Source organism: Nomascus leucogenys, chromosome 1a (genome assembly GCF_006542625.1).
Source record: "Nomascus leucogenys isolate Asia chromosome 1a, Asia_NLE_v1, whole genome shotgun sequence".
In the NCBI taxonomy this organism is placed as follows: Eukaryota; Metazoa; Chordata; class Mammalia; order Primates; family Hylobatidae; genus Nomascus; species Nomascus leucogenys.
The window spans coordinates 104,926,323-104,941,188 of NC_044381.1; the positions used below are offsets into that span (position 1 = coordinate 104,926,323).

The window sequence follows — 14,866 nt, forward strand, 5'->3', positions numbered from 1 at the left end:
ATAATTGAGAAATGTAATCAATTTAATTGTAGTCATATGAATAAAAACATTTTTAAATTTTTCATTAAATTTTTATTTAAGTAAATAAAAATGACTGGAGTAATGCATAGAATATCAAAAAATATCAATGGAATAACAATAAGTACTATAGAGCAAAATGGAATAATAATGTGTGTGTGTACATAACCCATAATTTGACAAATTCCAATTATTTAAGCTTTATGTTTATTACAATACTCCAATCTTCAGAGATGCATTTAAAGAAAATGACATACAGCACGATTCCCATGATATACAGTTCATTTCCTTTATTAATATGTATTAGCATAAAGAACGATAGCTATGAAGTAATTAAAATTATGGCAACTTCAATTTTCTTTTCCTAATAAAAAAAATTAGGCCGGGCGTGGTGGCTCACGCTTGTAATCCCAGCACTTTGGGAGGCCGAGGCGGGTGGATCACGAGGTCAGGAGATCGAGACCATCCTGGCTAACACGGTGAAACCTCGTCTCCACTAAAAATACAAAAAATTAGCCGGGCGTGGTGGCGGGCGCCTATAGTCCCAGCTACTCAGGAGGCTGAGGCAGGAGAATGGCGTGAACCCGGGAGGTGGAGCTTGCAGTGAGCCGAGATTGCGCCACTGCACTCCAGCCTGGGCGACAGAGCGAGACTCCGTCTCAAAAAAAAAAAAAAAAAAAAAAAAAAAAAAAAAAAGGAAAGGAAGATCTTTAGACTTGTATGAAAACTTGTAACTTAGTCTTTTTATAATTTGCTTCAATAATTTAAGTTCACATGAATATAATATTACATTAATCTAATTTCCTTTAGATACTTTTTAAATGTTTAGATATTCACAGAATGTATGTTTATAAAAATATATACTTGAAAAGTTATTTAAGTATAATGAGTTAAAATGATCTAAATTTAAAAATCATTTCTCTTCAATATTTTAAATAAAGGATGAACACAAATCTAGTTGTATAACCTTTCCTAAAATCATCTTCCTGTATTAATACTTTATAACCACTAGAAAGGCAAAGATCATTAAAATAATGCCCACGATGATGCCCTCCAGGCTTACTGCTAACAATTAGAAACTAGAAAAATGATGATCAGATCCCAAGACTGTATAATTCACCAAGAATCCTGCCATTGGTTATTAGGAAACAAGTAACTCAGACTGAAATAGGTAGGCAACCTACTTGGGTTTTCAGAAATAACATGGTTTAGTAATTGCTTCATCCTTACAAAATCATGTCTGTTCTACCAAACCATCAAATGTTCACTCCACACATACTCCACACGTCAGTTGAATGCTAACCTGATATATTTCCCATTGTACAATTTCTCCCCCAGTTTAACACATGTTCCAGAAGAGTTCATGTCATTTGAGTAGAGCTCTGTCATAGAAAATCAAGAGACTTTACTCACAAATTAATTAATAAACATAGTTAATCAGCAAAATAATAATAGCAATAGATTGATTTCATTACTAGCAAGAAGTCTTTAAAAATTTTTTTTTTGGTTCTCAAAATGACAAGTACTTTATGAATTGGGCTAGAATAAAAAGACATATCTGAAGATCCAAAAGGATCTTAATACACAAATTATTATTTTTAAAATTATATGATTAGTGTATATAAAATACCTATCAGAACACTGGGCAAAATATAAGTATTTAATAAATGTTAATCTCCCACTACACTTCCCTTGCCACCCCAACAGCAAAAGAAAATCAAATCAAATAACATTCTTCAGGAAGATTTCCATAAGTTAATTTGATTATTGTTAACATATACAGGAATTTGAGGGAATTTTAAAATTAACTAGACAATTTTAAATGAGTTTGCATTTATTTTCTTGAAACTTTAATGAGGCATTATTTCAACACAATTGTGTCACCCATGACTTCTTTTTGACATTGTCCTACAGAACTATACAAAGTTCTATTGGTTTATGCAACAAATATACATATATATATATATACTTTTCTTGGGCAATATAAAATAAATTCATGCATTTAACAGATAAATACTGTTTCAACTTAAATGAATAACTCCTTGACTCTGAAATCCTGCATAAACTTTGCAAGAAAATGATGAAAAATATGAGTAATACATGTCAATTTTTTTCTCAAAATAAGTTTAGTTAAGAATCTTGTCCAAAAATTCAAAAAGATTATTTAAATTTGACGAAACGATAATGTTTACACTTGGCAGGCAAGTAGGAAATTAGGAAATTGCCTAGGACTTAAAAAATATTGGGAAATAAAAACTATATTTTCATTTATGTTATACTTGGAATCTTCAAATTCTCTATCCTCTTGTTTGTCTATTATAGAGATTTCCAAGGGGCCTTCATTCACCACTACTCTAGCAAGCATTTAAGACACATACCAGAATTATGGTCCTGCACTGCTGTTTATAAATTATTCTTTTATAATTTACAACTAAAAACATGGACTTACGGAGCAAGAAAAACCTTGATAAATGAAAATGGTATCTCAATTTTATATAGGAATTTACAGCTCACAAAGAACTTTCACAAATATTAAGTTTGTTCAGTCTTCACAGAGCTGAGAGAGGTCAAATACACAGAGGCATATTTCTTGGCTTGAATTGCAAATCTTCAAACTTAATAAGACTGTCATAATTACTGAACTGAAACATACTACTGTCCTTGTCTGGTCTGCAGATCTTACCTCAAAAAGACCCAAATGGATATTTTGTCAGAAGGAAGAGAAGTTGCATAATTCACCTAAACATACAAAGAAAGCTGGCATTCAAACTGAGAGGTTCTGAGTTCACCTTCCTTAAGGTATATTATATTAGGAATGTTATGGTAAAATGACACAATCAGAAATCCCTCCTTATGGAAATATTACAGCAAATGCTGTAAGAACGCAGAAAGAACACAAACCTACTTTTGCTTAATTTTATATTTTAAAAAATCATTTAATTAATACGTGGTGTATGTCAATTGTCATTACTACTTTTTTGTCAGTGGGTGAGGAAAGCACAAGGTCAAAATAGCTGTGACATGCTGCATTTGGCTTCTGTCACAGTTATGGCTCTGGGTCAATTTTGTGATTCTCTTTTGCTTGTACATAATGCTCTGCAAACTACTGCTTCAAGAGTTATGCCACTTGATCTCCAGGTGGATAGTGTCAGAATTTTATTAAAAAAAGAGTTATGCCACTTATTTCACATTTCACAACCATATGCTTTACTGAACCAACTGTAGAGTAAGTGAATTGGTGGCATAGAGAGCACAGATATTATCAGGAGTGCAGAAGAAATTCCACGGATGTTATTTAATGAGACGGAAGCAGAAAATGATTAATGTACATTATGCCCAATTCCTGAGATCAGCACAAATTGCCCATTTTGTAGTGAGTGCACCTTTGTTACAAATCTCCCACGTCATAGGCACCGTGAGCACACTTTAGTTCTCTTACCAATCCAGCTCACCCTACATACCCCGCACCTAAGAAATACTACTTGATTCTCTGCTGAAGACTCAATCCCTAAAGCATCTAGTCAACCACATAGAAACTCAACTGCTTATTTGCATGTGAGCCATAAAAGAAACATAAATGTTATCTGTACTCCTCTTAAATACACAAGATATACAAAAGCATTTATAAGCCAATATGTAAAATAACCCAAAACTCTGATTATTTAGTAGAACCCACATTCTTACAATCTTCAAAACCTTTTCCTGGCTCTTTCTGGGAACCCCCAAGAGATTTCTCACATGTAATCACAACGCCACTTAACATCAGGTTTTCCTGCCCTTCCTTTCTTGCTCCATCTTCCACCAGTCCACAGTAAATGCCCACAAGGCTAGCTAGACAAAGCTAACCACTGCCTTCACCTTCACCATCACCACCACTACCAGGTATTCTATCTCCAGAGGCTTCCAACACTTCCTTGACAGTGGAATGCGGGGATCGGCTTGGCAGAAAGTGTTTGGGTTGACATGGAGAGTTGGGAGAAGTTGCGACACTTCCATTTTACTTGACAGAACTGATTTATTCATTAGGCACAGGAGTCACAGCACCTAGGACCTATGATAATTCAGAGGTCCAAGGAAATGTTTTAAATTTAATTCATTTTAAAATTGGAAGAAAAATGAACATAATAATACTAAATAAACAATAACAATAATAATTGGGATTATAGATCCTATTTATATAAATGCAGTCATAAATATATAATTTTAAATTTTAATGTATTACTTAATTTTTTAATGAAGCGGTCCACAAAGACAAAGGTGCCTATGGTCAAAAGTCATAACTTGTCCCTGCCAGTCAATCACTTGAGCTCCTGTTCATGCCTCCAATTTCGTTCTTGAAAAGTTCTGTCAACTTCTGACACCAGCCCATAAGATAGGGGCAAACCAGAAGCAAAGGGACAATCAGAGAACAGATATACACCTTTCCCTTACATCATCTTTGCTCTTCTGCTGGGCCTTCTCTTCTCCCATGAGGAACTGCTATTTTTCACCTCCCATAATTAAATAAAATATCTTTATTTATGGGAATGGAGGTCCATGTATATTGGTACATGTAGGGAGATGTTATATGAATTTGAATTGTGTAAGTAAAATAATATGTGAAAAAATACCCACATACAAAATTTGAAATAGAGTATATATCCAAACAAGGGAAAAATCTCACTTATATTAGAAATTTAATTTATTTTTCTTCATCTCTGTAATATCAGATATTGAAGGAATTTTCTCTTCCTTTCATATACTGTGGTATGGATAGCTTCTCATATATCACATCAACAGGATAAAGGACAAAAACCGTATGATCATCTCAATAGACACAGAAGAAGCATTTGATAAAATTGAACATTCCTTCATGTAAAAAAACAAAAGCTCTCAATAAATTAGGTATAGAAGGCCCACAGCACAAGGAACCTCAACACAATAATGTCTCTATAGGACAAACCCACAGCTAACATCATACTGAATGAAGAAAAGCTAAACATGTTTTTTTCAAAGAACTGAGACAAGGATGCCCACTCTTACCACTCTTATTCAATGCAGTACTAGATGTCCTAGCCAGAGCAATTAGGCAAGAGAAAAAAATAAAAGGCATCAAAATTGGAAAAGAGGTCAAATTGTCCCTGTTTGCTGATGGCATACTTTTATATGCAGAAGAACCTAAAGACTCTACCAAAAAAACTCTTAGAACTGATAAATAAATTTAATAAAGTTGCAGGACACAATATCAGCATACACAAATCAGTAGCATTTACATACGCCTGGAGTGAACAGTCTGAAAAAGAAATAAAGCAAACAATGCCATTTACAACAGGCACACCGCTCCCCCCGCCCCCACCCCACACACACAAATACCTGAAACAAATTTAACAAAGGAAGTAAAAGATCTTTATAAGGAAAACTATAAAATACTGGTTAAAAAAAATTGAGGAAGACACCAAAAAGTGGAAAGACATCCCATGTTAATGGTCTGGAAGAATACTGTTACAATGACCACACAAAAAAGCAATATATAGATTCAATGCAATTGCTGTCAATTACTAATCAAAGTACCAATGACATTCTTCACAGAAATAGAAAAAAAATCCTAAAATTTGCATGGAACCACAGAAGATTCTAAATAGTCAAAACGATCTTGAGCAAAAGAAACAAAGTTGAAGACGTTATACTACCAATTTCAAAATATACTAGAAAGCTATAATAACCAAAACAGTATGGTGCTGGCACATAGACGAATGGAATAGAATACAGAACCCTGAAATTAATTGACATTTCTACAGCCAACTGATTTTTGACAAAGGTGCCAAGAACATTCCTTTGGGAAAGGATAGTCTGTTCAATAATGATGCTAGGAAAACTAGATATCCACATGCAGAAGAATGAAACTAGACATCTATCTCTTACTCTATATAAAAATTAATTCCAAACAGATTAAAGACTTAAATGTAAGATCTGGAGTTATAAAACTACTGGAAGAAAACACAGGGGAAATGCTTCAGAACACTGGGCTGAGAAAAGATTTTATGAATAAGACTTCAAAAACACAGGCAACAAAAGCAATAATAAACAAATGGGATTACATTAAACCAAAAAGCTTGTGAACATCAAAAGAAGCAATCAAGAGACTGAAAAGACAATGCAGAATGGCAGAAAATACTTGCAAACCATTCATATTACAGGGAATTACTATCCAGAAAATACAATGACCTCAGACATCTCTAGCACAAAAATAAACAATCTAATTTTTTAAATGGGCTAATGATCTGAATAGACATTTATCAAAAGAAGACCTATAAATGGCCAAAAAATATTTGAAAAAATGCTCGACATCACTAGTCATCAGGGAAACGCAAATCAGAACCACAGTAAGATATCATCTGGCTGGGCATGGTGGCTCACGCCTGTAATCCCAGCACTTTGGGAGGCCGAGACGGGTGGATCACCTGAGGTCAGGAGTTGGAGACCAGCCTGAACAATATGGTGAAACCCCTTCTCTACTAAAAAAACAAAAATTAGCTGGGTGTGGTGGCGGGAGCCTGTAATCCCAGCTACTCGGGGGGACTGAGGCAGAAGAATCGCCTAAACCCTAGAGGTGGAGGTTGCACTGAGCCAAAATCACGCCATTGTACTCCAGCTTGGGCAACAAGAGCCAAATTCCATCTCAAAAAAAAAAAAAAAAAAAAAAAAACAACAAAAAAAAGCGACATCATCCAACCCCAATTAGAACAGCTATTATGAAAAAGCCAAAATATGACAAATGCTGGTGAAGATGGCAAGAAAGGGGAACTCAAACATTGTTGGCGGGAATGTAAATTAGTACAGCCACTACAGAGAACAGTAGGGAGGTTCCTCAAAAAACTACAAATGAAAGTACCATATGATTCAACAATCCCTCTACTGATATTTATCCAAAGGGAAGGAAATCAGTACAGTACAGAGATATTTACACTCGCATATTTATTGTAGTACTATTCACAATAGTCAGAATATGAAATCAACCTTAGTATCCATTAAGGGATGAACTGGAAGATAAAATGTAGTATATATACACAATGGAATACTATTTGGCCATAAAAAAGTATGAAATTCTGTCATTTGCAACAACACGGATGAGCCTGGAGGGCATTATGTTAAACGAAATAAACAAGGAGCAGGAAGTTGAACATTTCATGATCTCATGCACTTATGGAAGCTAAAAAGGTTGATCTCATAAATGTAAAGGGTAGAACAGAGGTTACTAGAGCCCGGGAGGGGTAGTTGAGCAGGACAGAATAGGGCGACATTTTTGAGAGAATACAAAATTACAGATAGGAGGGATAAATTGTAGTGTTCTATAGCACCGTAGGATGACTATAGTTTACAATATATTATATGTTTTCTAATAGCTAGTAGATGGGATATTGAATGTTTCCAACACAATGAAATAATAAATGTTTGAGATAGTAGATATGCTAATTACTATGATTTGATCACTACATATTGTATGTATCGAAACATTGCTTTGGACCCCATAAATATGTAAAATTATTATATGCCACTGAAAAAGTTTTCAACAAGGTTCTCATGAAATGCTTTCCACTGAGATCTTTCTATTCATGACCTTGTAAACCTGCTTCCAGTGTTCTACCACAGAACACTGTTCATAGAAAATACTAAAAATAGCAGTTTCTAAAGCATTATTTACAGGCGTGAGCCACCGCATCCAGCGCAATAAAGTTTTTTTTTTTTTTTTTTAAAGACAGAGTCTCGCTCTGTCACCCAGGCTGGAGTGCAGTGGCGTGATCTCGGCTCATTGCAACCTCCGCCTCCCAGGTTCAAGGGACTTGGGAGCTTAATATTGGATAAAACAGTTATTTCCAGGCCTAAGGAAGAATTGGTGTTTAATCTCTCCCAGACAGAACAAGATGTTTTAAGGCACTTTTGTTGTTAGTTGCTGTATTTGTCAGGCACCATGCTAACCAACTTGCAGACACACGTTTTTTAATATTCACAGTCTCATGCAAGATGGCAATATCCTTATCATTTTGTCTTGTCACAAGACTAAAGTGAAGATTAGAGATCGTAAGCCACTTGTGCTGTAGTAAGCAACCATCAAGTCACGAAGCTACATTTTGAACTCAGGCTGTCCAAAGTCCATTTGACACTAATTTCCAATACCGTTGGGTATGGTTGCTCACAGCCAAGTGCATGCCTGGCTGAAGGCACGACTGAGGCTGAAATCCAGGCTGTATTACTCTTGCTACCACGCTTGCCCTGGCATAGGAACTACATCTACTTCAGGAAAGGAGCTTTTCTCTCCTCCTAATTTACAGTTATTGTGTAGGCTAGTGGACTCTCTGATAGGGTGGAGGACTTATTGCAAAAGGGTCTCCACTTTGCCTCTGTGAGTACGGAAACCTAAACTACAAGTTTATCCCTAGGACTCAACCGTATTTGCTATGTTATATCATTATTTGAAGTATTGTCGACTCAGGAATTTACAAAGATAAGGATTGACTAAATCTCTAGAATAAGAACTACAAGTACTTTGTTAAATATTTAGCTCAGGAATAATAAATATACCATAAGCTGCAAATAAATGTATTTAGTCTTGACTAAAGCTATGTATTTCCTTAAAACTTAATAGTTCTGGCCGGGCGCGGTGGCTCATGCCTGTAATCCCAGCACATTGGGAGGCTGAGGAGGGTGGATCATCTGAGGTCAGGAATTCAAGACCAGCCTGGCCAACATGGTGAAACCTGGTCTCTACAAAAACACAAAAACTGGCCAGGCATGATGGTGGGCGCCTGTAATCCCAGCTACTCAGGAGGCTGAAGCAGAAGAATCGCTCAAACCCTGGGGGGTGGAGGTTGCAGTGAGCTAAGATCATGCCATTGCACTCCAGCCTGGATGACAGAGCGATACTCAGTCTCAAAAAAAAAAAAAAAAAAAAAAAAAGTTAAACTAATAGTTCGAAAATATCTAAAAGCCTTGTATTCATTTAAAGGACCATTGGTTGAGTGTGTGTGTGGAGGGGAACAGATGGATGAAACGATCCAGCGACTCTCAGGCTGAAAGAACTGAACGTTCAATGGTGTACTCATAGACCACATTAACTTCTTGGCAAGTGCTGCTGCTGCACCTGTGGGTGGTCCATCGCTGAATGTGAATGTGCTGAATATCATTTGGGCAGGGAGCAAGAGGTGTTCAAGTGAGTTGGAGAGAAGCCCAGAAGGTATGCTGTTTATCTTCTAGGAACATTTATTTTCTGCAAAACATATAACTTGAGTTAATAAAGTAGATTTAGATGTGAATAAAGGAAACTGGTTATTGAACCTGCATCACTGTGACTCTCCAGGAATAACTAAAAGTCTTGAATTTGAATCCTAGAACAAGAAAAAGAATAGAGCACAAATAACTGCTCTTATCACCTTGCAAGGAATCACTGGACTGGATCTGACTGCAAAGCAGGTATCTATCCGCCTCTGCAGTTGGATCCCGAGGCTCCTAGTAACGGTCTTTGTCATACATTCTTTTAAAATAGACACAGTCATTAGAATGATAAGAGAAGGAGATTTCTTAAGTAATACTCACTTAAGTAATGTGAAATTATAATACTTTGGTTATAACCTGTGGTCTGAATCCTTGACAGAATTTGTAACAAGAAAACCTCTATTGACTTTCTCAACTTAGAGCCCTGTCACAAAATCTCTCTTGAGAAAAGATGCCAGATCAGGCCGTGGGCTATCATCTGTGGAATCTCTCTCCTGACCACTTTAAGTCTGGTTTCAGGCATGCCCTTGCAACACACTCTGCACTGTTCTCATCCATTAATCACTCCTTCAGGGTGAAGGACAGAGGCCCGGTGCTTAAACAGACACCGGGAGGTTTGAGAGATGGCTTTGATTCCAGTGAACTAAAAAGTTCTGTGATTCCTTCACAGATTGCTTTTATTACCATTCAATTTCTACTGAGAAATCCAAATGTGCTAAGAGCTAAACAGGCCCTTAAGAATAGCAGTACTAAACATAGGATATTAATATACATAGATGTGCTTTTCTACATTCAGTTTTCTTTGTTCTATTCTTCTCTGGTGTCAGTAAATATTAGAAAGTTTCTTTTCTCTCAGAGGTAACTGTTTGAAATTTTAGACTGTTTCTTATTATTTACAAATTAGATCTCATGCAGACTCAAAAGTAATGTGAGCAAGCTGTAAGACACAGTTTTGCAACCCTACACCCTAGCTTGTTCGAGACTGGTATCTCTGTCTTTCCATTATTTTACACAGCAGTGACCGTCTCTGCTTACAAAATGGTAATACTCCAAACCTGATTGATATCTTTCGGATTTAACTTTTATATATGACTTTTGCTACCAACAAATTGGGTCTTTCTATATTTTTGATGTAACAGTTGCTGTCTCTTAATGCAAGAAATATAAGAGAGAAACATTGATATGGAGAGGGGAAATACTGTGAAGAATAATCATTTTAGCTTCCCCAACTAAAAGAATTTTGAAGGTTAGTGGAGGAGAAAAAGGAACAAATCATTCTTGAGGAAAAATTAATTTTGCTAAATTACTTTGCACATGTTACTACAATATGCATTAGAAAAATTATATACATTATAACATTACATGGAACGAATGCCATTCACATTATGAAACACTTCCTATTCCCAAGCCTACCTTAGCTAGCAGATGTTTTATCCATTTACAACACAATAGTACCTTATTCAGATATAATTTACATATAATAAAATTCATACATTTTAAATGTGATTATTGATGGGTTTGGAAAAATATATATTGCTATATAAACACCACCATAATCAAGATATAGATTCCCATCTCTGTAGAAAGTTACCTCCTGCCCCTTCATAATTAGTCACCTCCACCCTTGACCCAGGCAAACAAAAATCCACTTTTCATTACTAAAGATTACTTTTTCCGATTTAGGAAACTCATATAAATGAAATCATATGATTTGGTTCTTTTCACTCGACATTGTTTTGACATCCATCCGCTTCCATGTATCAGTAGTTCTTTCCATTTTTAACACTGAGTAAAATTCCATTTCATGAATACATCACAAGTTGTTCACCTGTTGATGGATATTTGGATTGTTTTTGGTTTGAGGCTATCACAAATGAAGCTGATATTAAAGATTGTGCATAAGTCTTTGTGTATACATGTGCTTTCATTTCTGTCGGGTAAATTAATTTAATTTACTTAATAGTATGCTTAAAATCTTCTAAAACATTAGTGATTTTTTATCTCCATATTCTATCAATCACGAATAAATGGGTATTAAAATCTTGAACTATAATTATGGAATAGTGTTTTGCTCCTGGTAGTATTTGTTATTTAGGAATTTTGAGGCTCTATTAATAGATGTCCACATAATTTGAACCGTTATGTCTTTCCTATAAATTCCTGTAGTATTACTTTGTTCCTCTTTAACTCTCGTCATTACTCTATCTTGAAGTCTACTTTTTCTGATAATAGTACAGCCACGCCAGCATTTTTATGTCTGCTGTTTGAAAGCTAGGCATTCCCCCATTTCCTTTCACTCTTTTTGTGTCTTTGTATTCGAAGTGCGTTTTTGGTAGCAAACAGTGTGTATCTTGTAGATAGTTTGCATTTTTTTTTTTCTCAATCCAGCTCTACCACTTCTGACAGCTAATTGGAACATTAAATTCATTTACATTTAATGTAATTATTAACGTGACTGAGTTAAAGTCTACCATCTTGCCCTTTGTTTTGTCTCTTCAATATTTCATTCATCTGTTACTCATTTCCTGGGGTATTTTGACTAAATTCAAAAAACTTTTTAAGGACTTTTATATGGCTTAAAGTATGCAACATTCACTTACCGATTCTACTGAGAGTCAGTATTGTACCAGTTAACATATCACATTCCATACTTCATGCTTCTCTGAGGTCCCTATTTACTTCACACTTCCCACATCACAAATGTAATAAATTTACAACAGTATAATTCAAATTCCGTCGCTTGTGCTACTGGCATGTTTTAGCTCTAAATATGCTGTGAACCCTAAATTACAATGTCATTTTTTCTTCAAACTGGAGATTGATTGGCAGACTTATTTGTAAAGGGTGAGACAGTAAATATTCTTGGCTTGAGCCATATAGTCATTGTTGCAACTACTCACCTCTGTGGTTGTTGCGTGAAAGCAGCTATAGACAACACATAAACAAATCAGGAAAGGTGTGTTCCAATTAAACGTTCTTTACAAAAACAGTGCTAACCTCAGGCTGCTATTTGTTGACCACCATTTATAGAGATGTTTATTAGGGAAAATGAAAGATAAAAGAAACATAGTCTTTTATCTTTACCCACTTATTTACTATATCTAATCCTCTTCATTTATTTTTACAGATCCTGGTTTTCACTGATAGCCTTTCCCTTAAGTATAAAGATCACCGTTTAGCTTTTTTTTTTGTACTGCAGTTTTGCAAACTACCAATTCTCTAGCTTTTCTTTTTCAGAATAAAAGTAAAAAAGAGGAGTTCCCCTGCACAAGCTCCCTCTCCCTCTTTGCCTGCTGCCAACCATCTACGACATAACTTGCTCCTCCTTGCCTTCCACCACGATTGTGAGGCTTCCCCAGCTATGGAACTGCAAGTCCAAAGAAACCCCTTTCTTTTGTAAATTTCTTAGTCTCGAGTGTGTCTTTATTAGGAGTGTGAAAACGGACTAATACAGTCGTCCTTTTTACTTTCTAAATTTTAAAACAATCTCTGTTATTATTTTTTTCATTTAATTTTATTCCTGCATTTGGTCTTTTACTTCTTTATGGGTTTCCTGCTAAGCAGATACTTATTATTATTTTGTCCTTCACACCTCTTAAGACTTTACTTATCTTTGTGTCCTCTACTGGGAGAGTTCCTCTATGATATCTTATGTTGCCAAATAAGTTAATATCCACAGGTCCCAGGGATTAGAACATAGACATCTTTTTCAGAGGGCACTAGCTAGCTTCCTAAAATATATATGATTTATTTTCAACTTAAACCATCCTTTTACCCTCTCTGTATTCACTTTTTTCTCATTTAAAAATTATTTTCAGAAATTTTCTTTCACTGAATCATTAACTCTTTTGTTCATCCTCCATCTATTTAATCACTCTAGATTTACTGGTTTTCTTTCCTACATCAAGCAATGTGATGGGACAAAATGGGGTATAACATAGAATGATGTTCAGTCATGCCATGAAAAAATAAGCCCAGATATTTTGAAGTATTGAAGAATATGTTTTTCCAGAGTTAAATATTGAGACATTGTGAATCTTTGATAAACTGAAATGCATGCTCCAGTTAAATCTTGTGCTATAAAATTACAGAACTATTAAAATAGAAGTATTTATGTCTACATATTAATATATAAGTAATATAGATAATACTTGGAATTTTAAATTTACGAATGGGCTTATTCTAATAAATCAATATGCTACATTAACCTTTAGAACTTGCACAAAATAGCCCATCATAGAAGATGAAAAATGGCATCTGGGTTTCTGCTAAAGCTCATGAAGCTCACTTACACCTCACAAAACTGCTATGACTTCACCATTAAAATACGAGTAAATAAAATACATGCAAATGCAAAGTATTTTCATTACAGTTAATTATGTTTAACATGGATAGTATACTACAAGCTAGGCTCATCACAGTTTCCAAAATACCTTTGCTTACTTTGTTCTTTTTCCTAGCAGGAAACTATTCTCACACTCCTTCTGACATCTAAGTGAACACAACTCTATTCTCTTAGCCCCTTACTCTAACATACATCATAAACATGGAATTTTAAAAGAAAAAGGAAAAGAGGAATAATCTTTTAAGATATCCTGTGAGCTAATACAGATATAGATGTCATTGCCTTTTAGTTCAATTCTGCACATTTTGGTGTATAGTTGGATCAAGTCTACTTTGGGATGACTATACAACATTCATGGTAAGAAGAGTAAAATAATTGTAAAAAATAAAATTTAAAATGTTTTTAGTTAATTTGACTTTCAGAAGTAAACAGCATTACCTTGAAAGATTTGTGCATTAAAAATATATGGATCTTTGTATACTTCTATTCCCTGGCTCTCTTATGTTAGATTCAAAGTTTCGAGTTATGAGAAATTCATAAGGAATACTAATCCTGATATGCTTTAGTAAATGATCTAATTGGTGTTTCAAAGTTTCATCCAGACATCTGATATGCTTTCCTAGAACAGACTAGCTAATATTACATTTCAGAAAGCAAAAATGGCTAAAGGCAGTTCATAATCAGAGAGTTCCCTCACGAGTTAGAAATTACCACTTAGAATTTATGCTATTAATAAGTTTCAAGTCTGGAACATTTTAATCATTTTTTATGACTTCTTTTTAGATAATACACAATGTCCACTTTTTTTACTACCATGAACATTTCAACTATTACAACTAACTTTACCTATGACAAAGAAAATGAGGACTATTTTCCTTTAATGCATTCCTAATTTGTCACTCATAAATAACGTGCAGTATATAGATTATAAAAATAACGTAAAAACATAAGACATAAAAGAGAGGGAATGTTTAAAAGACAATGACAAAAAATGTCAATACTTCTCCCTAATTTATTATCTGTCAGATACAACTCTACTGCTTTTTCTTGGAATATTTGTAAACATATGGCCAGTCAAAGACAAAATTGAAAGTCACCATATATTGACAGGTAGTAAATAAATACATACATAAATAAGCAAATAAACAAAAGAAAAAAAATTCTGGTAATAAGAAAACCAGAGCAATTATCTATTCACATGAGATTTGAATAGAAAAAAAAAAATACTTGCAACTTGATCTAATTAAAGCCAGC

At 34.8% G+C, this 14,866-nt stretch overlaps 1 protein-coding gene across 3 annotated transcripts in view; it reads right to left on the reverse strand.

The window, feature by feature from the left end:
• Positions 1 to 14,866, reverse strand: part of MDGA2 (MAM domain containing glycosylphosphatidylinositol anchor 2) — an 832,668-nt gene that overhangs the window by 92,926 nt on the left and 724,876 nt on the right. The gene's annotated exons all lie outside the window — the stretch shown is intronic.